Raw genomic sequence first — 16302 nt, 5'->3', positions numbered from 1 at the left:
GTCAGCGTAGGATTGTAGGTCAGCAAACGACAGTTCCGAGGCAAAGAGCTTACCGGGTGCACGAAGTGTCATGCCAAAAACGAGTTCTGCTGAGGAACACTGTGCATCAGCTTTCAGAGCTGTGCGAAGACCTAGTAAACCCAAAGGCAGGCGCTCTGTCCATGAAATCATGGAGTCATGGGCGCAATGTGCTGCTTTTAGTTGACGATGGAAGCACTACCATGCCATCGGAACTTGGGTGATAAGCTGTCATTTGTATGTGCATTACACCCAGAAGATGGGAGAGAGCTTGAAAGAGGGACGAGACAAATTGTCTTCCTTTGTCTGTCATTATAGTGTGTGGTACGCCGTAACAAGAAATCCAGGTATTTAAGATGGCCTGGGCTACGGACTCTGCAGTAATGTGAGAGAGTGGCATTGCTTCAGGCCAGTGTGTGAAGCGGTCGATACAAGTGAGTATGTATCACCGGTTTGAGGACGGTGGCAGCGGAGCAACAAGATTGGTGTGAACGCAGCTGAAATGAACATCTGGTGGTGGAAAATGACCAGGTGCACTCATAGTGTGTTGACTGACCTTGGCATGCTGGCATTGTATGCATGCCCGAGCCCAGCAACGTCGTCAGCATTCATACACGGCCACAGATAGCAAGAAGTGACCAGATGTTGTGTGGCACTTACTCCAGGGTGTGTGATCAGGAGCAGTGCATCAAAAACTTGCTGCCGAAATTGTTGTGGAGTGTACGGTTAAGGATGACCTGTAGACATGTCGCATATCACTGTGACATTGCAGCCAGGCAGTAAGATATCTTCGAAGCGCAGAGAATCGTTGGCAGTCCGGAGTGTTTGAAGTTCACAGTCTGTGTGTTGAGCGGCAGCGAGGCGGACGCAGTCAATGCCGGAACGATTTACTTGGCTTGCATTAATATGAATCCGTGACAGAGTGTCAGCGACGGGATTATCGGCACCACTGATATGCCGAATATCAGTAGTGAATTGAGGTGTGAGGCGAGTCTAGCAGTGCTATTGGAGGAATTAGAGGGCAGTAAATGGGATATAATAGGGCTCAGTGAAGTTAGGAGGCCAAAAAAAGCATATACAGAGCTAAAAAGCGGGCACGTCCTGTGCTACCAGGGCTTAACGGAGAGACGAGAACTAGGAGTCGAATTCCTGATTAATAAGAATATAGCTGATAACATACAGGAATTCTATAGCATTAACGAGAGGGTGGCAGGTCTTGTTGTGAAACTTAATAAGAGGTACAAAATGAATGTTGTACAGGTCTACACCCCTACATCCAGTCATGATGACCAGGAAGTCGAAAGCTTCTATGAAGACATGGAATCGGCGATGGGTAGAGTGAAAACAAAATACACTATACTGATGGGCGACTTCAATGCCAAGGTAGGCAAGAAGCAGGCTGGAGACAAGGCAGTGGGGGAATATGGCATAGGCACTAGGAATAGCAAGGGAGAGTTATTAGTAGAGTTTGCGGAATAGAATAATATGCGGATAATGAATACCTTCTTCCGCAAGCGGGATAACCGAAAGTGGACGTGGAGGAGCCCGAACGGCGAGACTAGAAATGAAATAGACTTCATACTCTGCGCTAACCCTAGCATCATACAAGATGTGGACATGCTCAGCAAGGTGCACTGCAGTGACCATAGGATGGTAAGAACTCGAATTAGCCTAGACCTGAGGAGGGAACGGAAGAAACTGGTACATAAGAAGCCGATCAATGAGTTAGCGGTAAGAGGGAAAATAGAGGAATTCCAGATCAAGCTACAGAACAGGTATTCGGCTTTAACTCAGGAAGAGGACCTCAGTGTTGAAGCAATGAACGACAGTCTTTTGGGCATCATTAAGGAGTGTGCAATAGTAGTCGGTGGTAACTCCGTTAGACAGGATACCAGGAAACTATCGCGGGAGACGAAAGATCTGATCAAGAGATGCCAATGTATGAAAGCCTCTAACCCTACAGCTAAAATAGAACTGGCAGAACTTTTGAAGTTAATCAACAAGCGTAAGACAGCTGACATAGGGAAGTAAAATATGGATAGAATTGAACGTGCTCTCAGGAACGGAGGAAGCCAAAAAGCAGTCAAGAAGAAATTAGGAATTGGCAAGAATCAGATGTATGCGTTAAGAGACAAAGCCGGCAATATCATTACTAATATGGATGAGATAGTTCAAGTGGCTGAGGAGTTCTATACAGATATATACAGTACCAGTGGCACCTACGACGATAATGGAATAGAGAATAGCCTAGAGGAATTCGAAATCCCACAAGTAACGCCGGAAGAAGTAAAGAAAGCCTTGGGAGCTATGCAAAGGGGGAAGGCAACTGGGGAGGATCGGGTAACAGCGGATTTGTTGAAGGATGGTGGGCACATCGTTCTAGAGAAACTGGCCACCCTCTATACGCAATGCCTCATGACCTCGAGCGTACCGAAATCTTGAAAGAACGCCAACATAATTCTATTCCATAAGAAAGGGGATGCCAAAGACTTAAAAAATTATAGACCGGTCAACTTACTGTCAGTTGCCTACAAACTATTTACTAAGGTAATCGCAAATAGAATCAGGAACACCTTAGACTTCTGTCAAGCAAAGGACCAGGCAGGATTCTATAAAGGCTACTCAACAATAGACCATATTCACACATCACTCAGGAGATAGAGAAATGTGCGGAATATGACCAACCCTTATATATAGCTTTCATTGATTAGGAGAAAGTGTTTCATTCTGTCGAAACCTCAGCAGTCATGGAGGCATTACGGAATCAGGGTGTAGACGAGCCGTATGTAAAAATACTGAAAGATATCTATAACGGCTCCACAGCCACCGTAGCCCCCATAAAGAAAGCAACAAAATCCCAATAAAGAAAGGCGTCAGGCAGGGAGATACGATCTCTCCAATGCTATTCACAGCGTGTTTACAGGAGGTATTCAGAGGCCTAGATTGGGAAGAACTGGGAATAAAAGTTAACGGAGAATACCTTAGTAACTTGCGATTCGCTGATGATATTGCCTTGCTTAGAAACTCAGACGACCAATTGCAATGCATGCTCACTGACCTGGAGAGGCAAAGCAAAAGAGTGGGTATAAAAATTAATCTGCAGAAAACTAAAGTAATACTTAACAGTCTCGGAAGAGGACAGCAATTTACAATAGGTAACGAGGCACTGGAAGTAGTAAGGGAATACATCTACTTAGGGCAGGTAGTGACGGCGGATCCGGATCATGAGACGGAAATAATCAGAAGAATAAGAATGGCCTTGGGTGTGTTTGGCAGGCATTCTCAGATCATGAACAGCAGGTTGCCATTATGCCTCAAGAGAAAAGTGTATAATAGCTGTGTCTTACCAGTACTCGCCTACGGGGCAGAAACCTGGAGGCTTACGAAAAGGGTTCTACTTAAATTGAGGACGATGCAACGAGCTATGGAAAGAAGAATGATGGGTGTAACGTTAAGGGACAAGAAAAGAGCAGATTGGGTGAGGGAACAAACGCGAGTTAATGACATTTTAGTTGCAATCAAGAAAAAGGAATGGGCATGGGCAGGACATGTAATGAGGAGGGAAGATAACCGATGGTCATTAAGGGTTACGGACTGGATTCCAAGGGAAGGGAAGCGTAGCAGGGAGCGGCAGAAAGTTAGGTGGGCGGATGAGATTAAGAAGTTTCCAGGGATGACATGGCCACAATTAGTACATGACCGGGGTTGTTGGAGAAGTATGGGAGAGGCCTTTGCCCTGCAGTGGGCGTAACCAGGCTGATGGTGATGATGATGAGTAGTGAATTGAAAGGTATATGCAAGCTGGCGAATTTCACGGGGAGTGTGCAAGGAACTGTTGGAGGTACTAGCATAAATGGGCAGTTTGTGGTTGGTGATAATAAAGAACGGACGCCCTTCGAGGTTGTGACGGAAGTGGCGGACTGCGAGGTAGAGTCCTAGCAATTCACGACCCTAAGTGCTGTAGCGGGTTTCTTGCGATGTCAGCTTCCTTGAAAAGAAATAGGCTGCCATGTCTTGCCAACCAGTTGAAATATGGGGCCAACAGCTATGTCAGAGAAATCTACCATAACAGACTTTGAAGCATCTGGTTGTGGGTGTGCCAGTCGAGTAGTGGTTGCAAGGGCATTCTTGACAGAGATAAAAGCAGATTCAGCAGCATTAGCTCGTGGTGTTCCAGAGAGTATAATGTGCAGAGACTATCAAATTGAAGCACATCGAGGAATGAAATGGCGATAGTAATTGATGAGGCCCAGAAATGCCCGTAATTGCTTGGTGGAAGATTGACGTGGGAAATCTTTAATGGCTTGGACATGGGTTGGGACGGGTTGGATGCCACGCTCGTCTACTCGATGGCCCAAGAAATCGACAGAAGCAACGCCAAACTCACTCTGAGATGTTTACAACCAGGCCTTATTGACGTAGGCATTTGAACACCTTATTTAGGTCAAATTCGTGTTCCACAGCAGAGTGACTGAATACAAGAATGTTGTCTAAATAGACGAAGCAACAAGTCAGGCCACGGAGTACTTCATCGACGAACCGCTGAAATGTTTGAGTGGCATTACGGAGGCCGAATGGTATACACATGCATTCAAACATGCCAAAAGGGGCAATGATTGTGGTTTTAGGAATGTTGGAAGGCTCGGCAGGAATCTGATGATTGGCTTTTACTAGATCCACCTTGCTAAATGTGCAGCACCCATGAAGTGATGCAGTAAAATCATGGATGTGAGGTATAGGGTGCCTATCGGGAATCATCACTTTGTTTAAGGCGTGGTAATCACCACACGGTCGCCAGTCACCTGTCTTCTTGGGCACCACGTGTAAAGCAGATGACCAAGGGCTAGCAGAAGGACGAACGAAGCCCAACTCGAGCATGAGTTAGAATTCTTGCTGTGCAATTTTCATACGGTCTGGTGCTAAGCGGCGAGGTCGGGCGTATACTGGCGGTCCTTTAGTCACAGTGTGGTGCGTGACGTTGTCAACTATTGGACGATCTGGCGATCGTGGTTCGAACAGCTCTGGAAATTCCAGCAGGATGGTGGACCACGGTTTCTGTACCTGGGTGTGTGCTTGTACCAGACACAAAGGTGGTGCAGATGTGGTGATACCTTGTACGGACAGGTTTGTTGAGGAGTCAAGAAGGTGGCAGTTGCAAAAGTCGACGAGAAGGTTAAACTTCCACTGAAAATCAGCACCAATGATTGGCCCGCAGACGTCGGCGACGGTGAATAGCCATCGAAAAGGGTGTCGCAGACCAAGTTCGAGTGACAGATTTCTGGCTGTACGTTTTAATGTTGGAACCGCTGACGGCAGTGAGAAAAATACGTTTCATAGCGATGTCTTCTGTGGTCTTGAAAAGTAGGGATAATGACAAAAATTTTCGCAACAGTGTCTACAAGATAGTGAACTTTCGTGACACGGTCGGTGACGTAGAAGAGACAGCTTCACGTAGAGCCAGTAGCACTAGCCGTCATCAGTGACTGGCCCGATCGTTTCCCGGGAAGTTGCAAGGCAATAACCAACAAATAAAGGGAGACGCAGGGCGTGACACATTTTGGTCATGCGAGCGATGCCGCTGTTGATGGTTATTCGCCCATAAGCATAAGACAACCAACTGGTTGGTTAGCTCCACTACTTGCGCAGCAAGGTGCATGCTTGAATTGTCGGGTTTGTCGAAGTGCTGCTATAACTGGGGTTATGTTGCAACGGGTGCATTACAATGGGCAACAGTGGATATCACAGGGTGGAAAGAATCCATAATCTGGTCTGCCATCATCGCTAAGGCCTCGACAGATTTAGTAGGTCGGGCACATAAAATCATGCGTACCTGGTTCGGTAGATGCTGTAAGAGCTCCCGAAGGATTTTAAGTCTGTTGATGATGGACTGGTTCACAGGAATTGTGTCATGTGGCGAAGCAGCTCAGTCAGTTTTCTGTGATGAAGTTCCTCAGATGAGAGGAGCTGTTGAACCCGTTGCGACTCAGAGTCAGTGGTGTGCTGTAGTAACTCCTGCTTAAGGGTATCGTACTGATTATCGGACGGAGGAGCTAGCAAAATGTCGCTGACCAAAGCTGCAGTGGTCGTACAATGTCGTACTTGGCTGCCTGAGATGCGACTTAGTGACGCCGAAACTGCACCTCGATGGGGACGAACCAGAGTTCACAGTCCGAGCTCCAGAAATCGGGAAGTTTCAGTGCGGCGACAGAAGACATTCCGTTTTCTTTGAGACATCATTGTTTGGCGGCTGGTTCCATGGTGTCGAGAAGAAAATTGTTAGGCGTATACCGTTACGATGCAATGTCACGTCCGTGGTCACCAACTTGTAGGAACAGAAGGCCCAAAAAGAACTGCCATTTATTAACCATCTCCCGAAGTCGATGGTAGCTACGACATGACTACGTCGATGTCGCAGCTACCGTTGTCAAGCCTATATGCCTGATGGCGCTAGTCCACTCTCTTCTTCTACCACGCACAGGGCTCTATGAGTACTGTCCACTACAATCCCATCAGTACATATACCACCACACACACCCTTAGCCTTAGAAATCATCTTCATCAGTTTCCCAACTCCAGTCTGAATGCCTTGCTTTTCTTTCATAAAGTAGACCAGAGGCAACTTTTTCAGGCATTTTAGCCTTGTATCGATCCTCTTTTCCATCCGATTTCATGCCTGCAGCAAGTTCACCTTGTCCTTTGTGGTCTATCCAGAAGCCACAAGTGCTGATTTTCATTCCAGGTGTTGGAAAGAAGTCCGACTTACCAACTTGTGCCTTGAATCAAGGCACTCTACATCTACTGCGTGATTCATACTCCAATCGAGTTCACATTTATACTGATGGCTCTTCAACTCTAACCAGCTATACTGGTGTGGTTGTGCTTCCGTCAATGCCAATCTGCAAGAAGTTCAAGATCAGTCACGTCCACGTCACAACATCGACAGGGTCCAAACTTACTGCCCTCCAAAGCGCATTGCTGTATGTGCAGCAACAGTCACCAAATCACTGGGCTGGATTCTGTGACTCAAAAGCAGCCCTGCAATCACTCGTATCAGCTCTGCGCCACAGCCAACATGAATAACTGGTAGCAGTATACAATTACACTACCAGCAAGCAGTGGACAGGGACCACAACATTGTATTTCAGTGGCTATCTGGGCACTGCGACATTACTGGCAATGAAAGTGCTGACAAAGCTGCCTCTGAGGCACATGGTGAATGTAAAAGCAACTCGATACCATTGTCAAGCATAGATGCAGCATGACAACTCAGCGGTCTTGCCCAAATTATTACTCCAACAAAACTGAACACACCGGAGTTCACCAACCAGCACCTGTATGCCATGGATCATCATATGACATTACAACTTTTACTTGGTTTTAACCGATGGGAAGAAACGTTACTCTGCAGCCTGTGAGTAGGAGTTTCTTTCGCAAATGCCTACTCATTCCTAATTGGAATGGCGGACAGTCCCAATTGCAGCATGTGGCGTCAAAGAAACGACCGAGCATCTCCTGTGCGACTGCCCCACATAGGAAAATGAGAGGAGTGCCCTTCGGACAGCTTTGGGGCACTTAGACGACAGGCCTTTCACAAAGGAGAAGGTCCTGGGCCCGTGGCCTCGTGCGTCTGCTATGTGCAAGGCCACAAAGGCGCTGGTGTGTTCCTTGAAATGCAATAGCCTGCGATTGACTTGGCGATGAATGCCTGTGTGTGTTACAGTGCAAACTGTGAACTTCTTTCACCCTTCTCTTTCAAAGCCCTTTCCCCCTTCCCCAGTGCAAGGCAACCTACTGGGTGCAGCCTGGTTAACCTCCCTGCCTTTCCCTAATGACCTCTCTCTTTCCAAGAATGCTTTCCCACGAGAATTTCGTGTCAGCATGCCGTAATAACACATGCACGAGTGTTTAAACATGACCATCCCCTCAAGCCACAGCACTCCCCCTCAACTTTTACTTTGTGCACCATCACTATGTCCCACCTCCTTCAGGCGGTCACGCAAGTGTTGTCTACTTCCGGTTGATTTGAACCAAGTGTGTCCCCGTGTCTCTCTCCTACGCAGTTTTTCTCATTAAGCCTGGACTGCATGCCCTTTCAAGAAGCATAGCAACAGAAAGTGGAAGTGGAAAAGCCCCAATGGTGAAACAAGAAATGAAATCGACTTCATACTTTCTGCTGATCACAGCATAGTGCAAGGTGTAGAAGTGATAGGTAGGTTAAAGTGCAGTGATCATAGGTTAGTGAGGGCTAGGATTCACCTCAATTTGAAGAGAGAAAGAGCAAAATTGGTCAAAAAGAAACAGGTCAACCTTGAGGCAGTAAGGGTAAAAGCAGACAAATTCAGGCTGGTACTTGCAAACAAATATGCAGCCTCAGAACAGAGAGATGATGATGACATAGAGCTAATGAATGAAACTGTAACTACGTTGGCTTCAGAGGCAGCAATTGAAGCGGGAGGCCAGGCATCAAGGCAACCAGTAGGCAAACTCTCCCAAGTAACAAAGGACCTAATAAAGAAACGACAAAAAATGAAAGTGTCCAACTCAAGAGATAAGATAGAATTAACGGAACTGTCAAAACTGATCAACAAGGCAAAAATAAGTGGTATTCGTAACTATAACGTGAGAAAGACTGAAGAAGCCATAAAAAAGGGATGCTCTACAATGAATCACATCCATGTCATCAATCAGGTTATTGAGAAATCCGCAGAGTACAATAAGCCTCTCTATATGGCTTTCATAGATTACGAAAAGGCATTTGATTCAGTAAAGATACCAACAGTCATAGAGGCATTACATAATCAAGGAGTAGAGAACGCTTACGTAAATACCTTGGAAAACATTTACAGAGGTTCTACAGCTATCTGAATTCTACATAAGAAAATCAGGAAGATACCTATAATGAAAGGGGTCAGACAGGGAGACACAATCTCTCCAATGTTATGCACTGCGTGCTTAGAAGTGTTCAAGCTATTAAACTGGGAAGGCTAACACCATTATCAATTATAACACCATTATCATTGAAAAAGGTGTACAATCAATGCATTTTACCAGTGCTGACATATGGAGCAGAGACTTGGAGACTGACAAAGAAGCTTGAGAACAAGTTGAGGACCGCGCAAAAAGCGATGGAACAAAGATTGCTAGGTATAATGTTAAGGGGCAGAAAGAGAGCGGTTTGGATCAGAGAGCAAACGGGTATAGACAATATCCTAATTGACATCAAGAGGAAAAAAAGGAGCTGGGCAGGACATGTAATGCGCCGGTTAGATAACTGTTGGACCATTAGGGTTACATAATGGGTACCAAGAGAAGGAAAACGCAATCGAGGACGACAAAAGACTAGGTAGAGCGATGAAATTAGGAAATTCGTGGGCGCTAGTTGGAATCGGTTGGCGCAGGACAGGGGTAATTGGAGATCGCAGGGAGAGGCCTTCGTCCTGCAGTGGACATAAAACAGGCTGATGATGATGATGATGATGATGACATGGAGTGACATTTAAAGGCGAACTGCATGCTGCGGATGGAGACAGGCTGGCACTATGCACAGTGTTTCCTGGGTTTCACTACTTGAAGCAGAGAAAGACAGATGCCACCAAGGGCATTCACCCCATTTCTGCGAGCGTAATGCATTGTGCAAACTATAAAGTTTGTGTTTTCAGTATTCAGTTTGATGATCACATGACGACATGTAAATGCCTACATATGTACATTTACGATTGTCTTTATATTATGCTCGTAGGGTTTCTTTGTAACTGTCAGTGGAAAAAGAAAGTGCTGGCACTAACTTGTGACTATGGTGAAATGGGCTATATTTATAACGTTTCCTCTTTTCTAGAAACTACATAAAAATTTACAGGGAAGAAAACAAAAATAAGACACTGATATCGGGAATCGAACCCAAACTTTGCCGAGGAGTCAGAAACGGTACCATTACACCAAAGACTAACTGAAGATGGTGGCTTTCTAACAAACATTTATTTATTTATTTATTTCATGTACCCTCAGGGCCATTGGCATTGGAGAGGGGAGTGGTTACAGGCATACAAAACTAGAAAAAATAGGAAATGTGATACAAGGAATATGAGTATTGCAATAAAAGTTAACAAGTGTGTCTACTCATACAATATTAGCTAAGGCATTCTTGAAAAGCTGGTAATCTTTGATGGTGGCTGTCAGTGTGGGAAGGTGATTCCACTCTGCTGCTGTACGAGGTATAAATGACTGGAAGAAAGCGTTAGTTCTACAAAATGGGACACCGACCTTGTAGGCATGATCTAATCGAGATGATAGGTGACGTGGGGGAGGGATTAATTCGCTACGCAGGTGTGGATGATGAAACATCTTATGGAACAGACAGATACGAAACGCTTTGCGATGTGAGGCTAGGGATGGTAGATTAAGGCTTGATTTCATTAAAGATATGCTAGCGGTCCTGTTATAGTTGGAAAGAATGAAGCGAACCGAGTTATTTTGGACCATTTCTAGTGAATATATTAGGTTTTCATGATGAGGGTCCCAGATGGATGCGGCGTACTCTAGTTTCGGACGTATTAATGTTTTGTACAACAGCAGTTTAAGGGAAGAGGGCGCTTTAGAAAAGTTGCAGCGGATGTAGCCAAGCATACGATTAGCATTGTTAATTATGTATGTGATATGTGCAGACCAAGTGAGAGTGGAAGTGATGTGTACACCAAGGTACTTGTATGAGCCTACCGATTCTAAGAGGACATGATCTAAGGAATAAGTGGGGATACTGTTGCAAGTTCTTGATACACGAAGAGATTTACATTTTGTGATGTTAAGTTCCATTAGCCATGTTTTACACCACAATGAAATAGCGTTCAGGTCAGTCTGAAGAGCGGTTACGTCGTCACTGCTTGTTATTTCTCTGAAGATTACGCAGTCATCCGCAAATAAATGGATATGAGAGGAAACAGAAGAAGGCAAGTTGTTGATGTAGATTAGAAAAAGAAGAGGCCTGAGGACGGAGCCTTGTGGGACGCCGGAGTAGACAGGGTTTGAGTGAGAGTTAAGATTATTAGCTGACACGTATTGTGAACGGTTTTCAAGGAAACACTCAATCCAAGCAAGAAGTTTGGGGTCAATGTTCATGAGTTGTAGTTTGTGAAGTAGCAGTTTGTGAGACACTTTATCGAAAGCTTTGGAGTAGTCTAGGAAAATGCAATCCGCCATTGAACGAGTATCAAGAATTAGGTGTCGCTTATGTATGAAGGAAGCCAGCTGCGTTTCACAAGAATATGTTTTTCGAAAGCCATGCTGTGAACTTGAAAAAAATGAATTTGACTCAAGAAAGTTAGCAAGCTGTGAATATAGGATATGTTCTAATATTTTGCATGGGATACTGGTTAGTGAAATAGGCCGATAATTGAGAGGAGAATGCTTCTCACCTGATTTATAAAGTGGAATCACCTTACCGACTTTCCAATCAAGGGGCAGGTATCCTGTGTCAAGCGACTGTTGAAAAAGTTTTGCTAGTAAAATGGGTGAATAAACAACAGTGCTGTGCAAAAATTTCACGGAAATTAGGTCATGGCCAGGAGCAGAGGAGAGACGCAATGATTTAATCACGGTTTCGATGCCACAGGGTTCAATTGTAATTGGAAACATAGCCTGGTAATCATAACAAGGTGTAGTGGGTGGGGAAACATTACAGGTTACAGAAAAGTTTTGGATAAATGTTTCATTGAGGACGGATGCGATATGATCACAGGGTATGGCATTCCCAGAGTTATCTACAAGAGTTATGGTGTGATCATCTTTTTGGTTAATAACGCGCCAGAATTTTTTGGTATCATTTGTTAACATGGACGGCAGCGTGTGACATAAAAAATTGTTTCTGGCGTTTCTTAGCGCTGATACATATTCGCTTGAAGCCAATCGGTAGGCGCTCCAACGAGCTTCACTCGAGGAAAACTTTGCCGACCTGTACAATCGACTCTTTTTATTTGATAACCGTCTTATATGAACATTATACCAGGGAGCGTCTGACTTGCTAGTTACGATGCGAATGGGAATGTACTTGTTGGTTAGGTAAGTAACTTTTTCTGCGAAGATTGCCCAGTTAGTTTCCACTGTACGGCTGTCGAAATCCTGGAGGAAAACATCAAGGAATGAGCATAATTCTCTATTAATCGCGTCAAAGTCTGCTTTATTGTAATTACGGATGGTTACAGTCCTTTTGGTATGTTTAGGTTGTGCGAGATTTAAGTGAAAAAAGAGTAAAGAGGGGTCACTCATTCCTGGAACGTGAGTGATGTTGGAAACTAGGTCGGGCTGTGAAGCGAGAACAAGGTCAAGGGTATTAGCAGCAGAGTCTGTGGTTCTAGTTGGTTCAGTTACAAGCTGTTCGAGAGAAAAAACGGAGCACATTTCTAAAAATTCTTTAGCTAGCGTGGAAGGTGGGTGTATCGTGGGGACAGTGTTAGACCAGGTTATGTTTGGCATATTAAAATCACCAAGCAAAAGTAATGGGCAGTTTGGGTAACGGGATGAAACGATGTTAACAACATCGTGTAATTCATTTACGAAGTTCTGTGTATAGGTAGGGGGCCCATAACAGACCCCAATAAGAACTTTTTTATGATTTAGGGCGACGCATGCCCAGACAGTTTCTAAAGGGGTGTTGACGTGGATGCACTGTGAAGCGCAATTTTTCGTGATAGCGAGCAGTACGCCTCCTCCTTGTCGCCCAATGCGATCGCAGCGATAAATGGAGAAATTATTTGCAATAAGAAAGAGTTCGTGGTCTCGAATTTCAGGTCGTAACCAGGTTTCAGTTAATACTATGATATCAGCGCTGCAGGTGTCGATGGCGGAGTTAAGGCAGTCATGTTTGCTGATGATACTGCGGATGTTAGTAAAAAGAACGGATATCTGCGAAAAAGAGCGTCCACATCCCCTCGCGCGTCCCTACGGACTGCCGTGAGCCGAACTGGCGGCATTATTAGCTGAGGGCGGTTTCTGCGCATGCTGTTTAACAGAGTTAGTAGGATGACTATCATGTGATGGCGGTTGCTTTGTATGCTCGTTAACGCAGTTAGATTCGGGATCGTACATGTAGTATTTCTTATTCATTAGTAATTTGTTATATCGGAGCTGATACGGACCTCCGTCGGATGCACTTTTGGCAAACTCGGATAATTTCTTCCGAGCATGACGTGTAGCAGGTGAGTAATCTTCATTAACTGTGACGTTTTTGTCCTTCAGCTTTTTCCAGGCAGAGAGGACTATCTCTTTTATCTTAAAGTTAGTAAATTTTACAATGATCGGACGTTGTTTTCCTGGCGAATATTGACCTAGGCGATGAGCGCGTTCAATGGCTGAATCCGGAAGGATGTCAAGTGTGTCAGCCAAAACTACTTTAATTTTTTCTTCCGATTCAGCCCACAATTCCCGGTGGTCATCTAATCCATAAAAAATGAGGTTGCAGCGTCGTGATTGATCTTCAAGTTCGGTCTGCCGTGATTGCAAAGAAGCAGAATTGATTGACAGCGACTGTACCGAGGTCTGGATGGTGGCTATTTCGTGATCAATTTGGTCAATTGAGTCCGTTTTACCTTCTAGGACATCTAGTCTTTTTTCGATGGCGCCAATTTTGATTTCGATATTTTTTTGGCTGGCTTTGATGGCTTTAATGTCAGTGACCATATCAGACTGGCTTTTTGCTGCTTGCACGGATCAAGCCTGAAGATCTTTTAGAATATGAAATATGACTTTCATCTGTTCGCCTGGCTCGTCGGGCAAGGACTGCAGTTCAGCCAAGGACTGAGAACGAGTCGGGGGACCTGGGTTCGACTCAATATCTCCAGAGCATAGTAATAAAACACTCATTGAAAAACAATCAACAGCAATATCACGGAGCACTCGTGGGCGCGGGAACAATAATAGGAAACGGTCGTCGCTCCTTTTGGCATACATGGAAAAAACGTTACACACCTGTAATGCGCAAAAGCGCGGAGTGTGAAACATGTTGACAGTGATGGTCCCGCGCCCACTGAAGAAACTGTCGCACTGGCGCCTTCTTATATCGACTGTGGTTGGTGACGTCATCGTAGACTTGGATGATGCGCAGTAGGCGGAGATGACGAGCGGAGCAGTACGGTAGGGGTAGTGCGGTTGATAGCAGAGCGGCGTCAATGGTATCGGGCTGGAAGGGCATTCGGGTTCACCAGGAGGCAAGGCTGTGGTTGACAGCAGGAAAAGCGGCAGGAAGACCTGTAATGCGCAAAAGCGCGGAGTGTGAGACATGTTGACAGTGATGGTCCCGCGCCCACTGAAGAAACTGTCGCACTGGCGCATTCTTATGTCGACTGTGGTTGGTGACGTCATCGTAGACTTGGAGGATGCGCAGTAGGCGGAGATGACGAGCGGAGCAGTACGGTAGGGGTAGTACGGTTGATAGCAGAGCGGCGTCAATGGTATCGGGCTGGAAGGGCATTCGGGTTCACCAGGAGGCAAGGCTGTGGTTGACAGCAGGAAAAGCGGCAGGAAGACCTGTAATGCGCAAAAGCGCGGAGTGCGAGACATGTTGACAGTGATGGTCCCGCGCCCACTGAAGAAACTGTCGCACTGGCGCATTCTTATATCGACTGTGGTTGGTGACGTCATCGTAGACTTGGATGATGCGCAGTAGGCGAGATGACGAGCGGAGCAGTACGGTAGGGGTAGTGCGGTTGATAGCAGAGCGGCGTCAATGGTATCGGGCTGGAAGGGCATTCGGGTTCACCAGGAGGCAAGGCTGTGGTTGACAGCAGGAAAAGCGGCAGGAAGACCTGTAATGCGCAAAAGCGCGGAGTGTGAGACATGTTGACAGTGATGGTCCCGCGCCCACTGAAGAAACTGTCGCACTGGCGCCTTCTTATATCGACTGTGGTTGGTGACGTCATCGTAGACTTGGATGATGCGCAGTAGGCGGAGATGACGAGCGGAGCAGTACGGTAGGGGTAGTGCGGTTGATAGCAGAGCGGCGTCAATGGTATCGGGCTGGAAGGGCATTCGGGTTCACCAGGAGGCAAGGCTGTGGTTGACAGCAGGAAAAGCGGCAGGAAGACCTGTAATGCGCAAAAGCGCGGAGTGTGAGACATGTTGACAGTGATGGTCCCGCGCCCACTGAAGAAACTGTCGCACTGGCGCATTCTTATATCGACTGTGGTTGGTGACGTCATCGTAGACTTGGATGATGCGCAGTAGGCGGAGATGACGAGCGGAGCAGTACGGTAGGGGTAGTGCGGTTGATAGCAGAGCGGCGTCAATGGTATCGGGCTGGAAGGGCATTCGGGTTCACCAGGAGGCAAGGCTGTGGTTGACAGCAGGAAAAGCGGCAGGAAGACCTGTAATGCGCAAAAGCGCGGAGTGTGAGACATGTTGACAGTGATGGTCCCGCGCCCACTGAAGAAACTGTCGCACTGGCGCCTTCTTATATCGACTGTGGTTGGTGACGTCATCGTAGACTTGGATGATGCGCAGTAGGCGGAGATGACGAGCGGAGCAGTACGGTAGGGGTAGTGCGGTTGATAGCAGAGCGGCGTCAATGGTATCGGGCTGGAAGGGCATTCGGGTTCACCAGGAGGCAAGGCTGTGGTTCACAGCAGGAAAAGCGGCAGGAACACCTGTAATGCGCAAAAGCGCGGAGTGTGAGACATGTTGACAGTGATGGTCTCGCGCCCACTGAAGAAACTGTCGCACTGGCGCCTTCTTATATCGACTGTGGTTGGTGACGTCATCGTAGACTTGGATGATGCGCAGTAGGCGGAGATGACGAGCGGAGCAGTACGGTAGGGGTAGTGCGGTTGATAGCAGAGCGGCGTCAATGGTATCGGGCTGGAAGGGCATTCGGGTTCACCAGGAGGCAAGGCTGTGGTTGACAGCAGGAAAAGCGGCTGGAACACCTGTAATGCGCAAAAGCGCGGAGTGTGAGACATGTTGACAGTGATGGTCTCGCGCCCACTGAAGAAACTGTCGCACTGGCGCCTTCTTATATCGACTGTGGTTGGTGACGTCATCGTAGACTTGGATGATGCGCAGTAGGCGGAGATGACGAGCGGAGCAGTACGGTAGGGGTAGTGCGGTTGATAGCAGAGCGGCGTCAATGGTATCGGGCTGGAAGGGCATTCGGGTTCACCAGGAGGCAAGGCTGTGGTTGACAGCAGGAAAAGCGGCTGGAACACCTGTAATGCGCAAAAGCGCGGAGTGTGAGACATGTTGACAGTGATGGTCTCGCGCCCACTGAAGAAACTGTCGCACTGGCGCCTTCTTATATCGACT

Source organism: Dermacentor andersoni, chromosome 3 (assembly GCF_023375885.2).
Source record: "Dermacentor andersoni chromosome 3, qqDerAnde1_hic_scaffold, whole genome shotgun sequence".
Classification (NCBI taxonomy): Eukaryota; Metazoa; Arthropoda; class Arachnida; order Ixodida; family Ixodidae; genus Dermacentor; species Dermacentor andersoni.
This window is presented reverse-complemented; position numbering follows the sequence as displayed.